This window comes from Schistocerca cancellata, chromosome 4, assembly GCF_023864275.1.
Source record: "Schistocerca cancellata isolate TAMUIC-IGC-003103 chromosome 4, iqSchCanc2.1, whole genome shotgun sequence".
Lineage (NCBI taxonomy): Eukaryota > Metazoa > Arthropoda > Insecta > Orthoptera > Acrididae > Schistocerca > Schistocerca cancellata.
Genome location: NC_064629.1, coordinates 925,939,341 through 925,943,323, shown reverse-complemented (window position 1 = coordinate 925,943,323; position 3,983 = coordinate 925,939,341). Strand labels below are relative to the sequence as shown.

General features: G+C 50.2%; 1 non-coding gene across 1 annotated transcript; it reads left to right on the top strand.

Annotated features, from left to right (window-relative positions):
* Positions 1 to 509: 509 nt before the first annotated feature.
* Positions 510 to 584, top strand: Trnal-caa (transfer RNA leucine (anticodon CAA)). The gene has a single exon. It is a non-coding gene; the product is annotated as a tRNA-Leu (tRNA).
* Positions 585 to 3,983: the final 3,399 nt, after the last annotated feature.

Here is a 3,983-nt window from a genome sequence, read left to right as displayed (position 1 = left end):
TTCCATATTTTTTTAGCCACATTCGTGGCCATCGACTTGCTTCGGACGAGGAGGTGCACACTTGGGTACAATCGTGGTTCCGTAGGTACACCCAAACATCTTTCCATGAAACTTTCTGGCAGATTAAAACTGTCTGCCGGACAGAGACTCGAACTCGGGACCTTTGCCTTTCGCGGGCAAGTGCTCTATCAACTGAGGTACCCAAGCACGACCCACGCCCCGTCCTCACAGCTTTACTTCTGCCAGTACCTCGCCTCCTACCTTCCAAACTTTACAGAGGCTCTCCTGCGAACCTTGCCAGGAAGTTTCATATCAGCGCACACTCCGCTGCAGAGTGAAAATCTCTTTCTGGAAACATTCCCCAGGCTATGGCTAAGCCATGTCTCCGCAATATCCTTTCTTTCATTAGTGCTAGTTCTGCAAGGTTCGCAGGAGAGCTTCTGTAAAGTTTGGAAGGTAGGAGGCGAGGTACGGGCAGAAGTAAAGCAGTGAGGACGGGGCGTGAGTCGTGCTTGGGTAGCTCAGTTGGTAGAGCACTTGCCCGCAAAAGGCAAAGGTCCCGAGTTCGAGTCTCGGTCCGGCACACAGTTTTAATCTGCCAGGAAGTTTCATATCAGCGCACACTCCGCTGCAGAGTGATAATCTCATCTTTCCATGAAGTCAAATAATAAACAATTTACTTACTTTTTTTCATCCGTCTCGTTTCTATTTGACTATGTATTGCTGCTCACCGCCTTGCCACTGCTGGACAACAACGCCGCCGTGACGTGGACGTATAGTTGTTTCGAACACACCGAGTCCTGTCAAATGGGTCGACATTACGTGATGCCTGCACACACTGTCAAATGCACTGGGTCACGTCAGAGCAAAGACTACCCCAATCCAAGACAACATCGGCGCAGTGAGCGGCATGTTGTGAGTTACTGTGGCTTTAATGTCTTGAAGTAGACAGTTGCCAAGCAGCGCAAAAAGGCAGCACAATTCAAGTGTGCGCAGCCTGGTATGAGCTACACTGATTCATATGGGGGAAGGTCCCACCTGTCCCTCTCATCAGATGGCACCAGCAATTCCATCATCACCAGCCCAGCAGCGAGCAGAATTGGGCCATCCAGGAGCTCATAAATGTTCAGGCGCATCAGAAACCAGTTTGCCAGCAGTGCAGCCAGTTCCCCTGGTCGTCGAGATAGCTACTCAAGAGGGCGGACGTAATACAGAGTCCCTTAGCAGACCCTGGCACTCCAGGATGCCGAGCGGGCTGTCCAGTTGCTATCCACTCGATCCCAGCTGCAGTCAGCAGTTCCAGTCATGGTGGTGGCCCCAAGCGCCATTATCACCCTGTGTGATGAAGGAGCCACTGCTGGAAGCACAGGAGATGAGTTCCGATTACTAACGCTGTCCATCAAGGAACTTGCCCAACTTCTTCCAGAGATCATAGTCTGTGCAGTTCTGGAAGACTTCCAGACCATTGCCCCAGCTCAGCTCCAGCAGCACCACGAATAACGCACCTATCCTTAGCTTAACAGTGCTTGGCTGGAATGCCAATGATCTCTATTGCTAGTATGGTGAGTTTCGTTATTTCTTCTGTGATGAGGCTATTGACATTTGCTTCATCTATGAAATTCCCGTTGAACCTAGGGTCAACGTGCAGGTAGTCAACAACTGCTGCTACTGCACAGGAAGACAGCACGCAGCGAATAGTTAAAGAGGTCAGTGCAGTACCCTCAGAGATAACTATCAGAGCTGACTATGGTGGAAACGACAGGTATTGACGTTAGCACTTCAGCCGGCCTCATTACATTCATTATAACCTACCAGCTGTCCAGAAGGACCTTAGAGGCGGGAGACTGATATGCTGTTGTTGATGCGAAGAAAGCTTTATATCACTGGTGACTCCAATGCGACACACACAGAGTAGAAATCGTTTGTCACCATTACCAGTGACTACCACCTTCTACATGCCACTCCGAGGCACAGTTGCTTCTTTTATGGCTCTAAGACCCTACCATATGCTTCTACCAAGGCCAGCCATACGTTCAGGACGTCACTATTCTCAAGGAAGAGCAGGTCACCTTTGCAATGACACACTGTGCCCTATCGTTTGACAACCTTTTGGTGGGGTTTTTCATGGATCTACACAACACAGCACAGCCCAGCATACGCACCACTTCCACGGACTCGACTGGGAGCGATTCAGAGTACAGTTTTTCGAAACGCTCGACATCATAGACGACTCAGTCGTTCATGGGGCACATGAGGTGTTCGTTCATTTCACTCTTCAGATGTGAGCTGCAGCTGCAGCTGCACCCATGACTAGGCGACAGCACAGGCTACAAGATTTCTTGTGGGAGCTTCTGGGCCACATCCTGGAAGCCATCAGAGAAGGACCAACTCTTCCATGAATGTCAACTAACTTGGCATTCAGCAACTAAGTGGTTTTTCAGTCAGCTATGTCGTGACATTAATGTGGCTGTATATGAACATCATAACCATCACTGGGTTGATGTGGTGGCAACATACATTTCAGAGAGTGGCACCACCTGGGGAATGGCCAGACAGTTCCTGCACTGCAAGCAACAGATCAAGCCCCTGCAGATTTGGAAATGTGTCGCCTGTGGGCCAGATGCTGAAACCAATGTTTTAGCTCACCATTTTTTGGCCAATTTTACTGAACCTTGGCTGACCCAGTCGAGCACAAGTACATCCGCCTTTGGGAGGAGTAGATACCCAGGTTATCTAGCCAATCACGGAGGAGGAGGGTTTGCAGCAGCTTCAGCACCTCAGCATAGAAAAAGGCGGGAGTTAGCGATGGGCTTGACAACGTCCCACTGAAAGAATTACAATCTGAGATCCACGAAAAGCTGGCAGCGATCTTCAACTTCTAGCGGCTGACAATTACCCTTACATGTGGAAACACGCAAAAGTCATAGCCACCTCAACGTTCAGTAAGAATTCCCAGCTGGCACAGAATTGCCAACCAGTCAGCCTGCTTCCCTCCCACTCGAACGTATATGAGAGGTTGTACAAGTGTCTCATGCAACACATTGCTGCAGAGTACTTCATCCTGCATGAAGTGTTTGGCTCTTGGAGAGGCCATTCCACAACCCATCAGCTGCTGCGTCTGGTAGAGCAGGGCCTGTGAACCCTGAATTTTCGTGAGTATCTGGGTTTCGTTGCTCTTAGATGACAACAGGGTGTTTGATTCCATGTGGCACAGCAGCCCCGTGTAGATACTTTTTGTGTATCAGATTATAACGTGGCACACGTGTCTGTTTCACTCCTACCTGCCTAGAAGAACGTTCCACAAATGTGCCGACGACGCGAAGTCGACAGAGCGGCCAGTACATGCAGTGGAGTCGGTGCTTGGCCCCTTGCTGTACTCCCGGTACACGCCCGACGTTCCCTAGATGTCGCTCATACAGCTAGCCCTGCACAACATGGCGCTGTTCGACCGCATCATGAACGTCGACATGCAGCGCTGCTGTTTCCAGCGTTACTACGACACCCTTGGATCGTGGTCCACGAAATGGCGACTGAAATTTAACGCCATTAAGAGTCAGGCATTCGTGTTCACGAGGAAGAAGCTGCGTCCAGGCTTGCTGCTGGTCACGATTGTGGGTGGCCCCATCGCATGGTTCAGAAATGGCAAAAATCTTGGAGGTGAATCTGGAAGATATCTAAGGTGGCTCACCCATATCCGGGACATCAACAGTAGCACACTGGGGCTTCTCCGAACCCTCTACCTTCACTCAACCAAGAATCGATGCTGTCTCCACACTACAGCACCTGCTCTGCCTGGCACTGTGGTGTGCTGTGACCTTTTTTTTGAGGGGAGGGTAGAGGGGAGGATGCCACTGCCACAGATATAAGATAGTTCCAAACGCTGCAGAATCGAGGCATGAACCTCCCCTTGCAGCTTCCAGAAGGCAACTTCAAATGGTTCAAATGGCTCTGAGCACTATGGGACTTAACATCTATGGTCATCA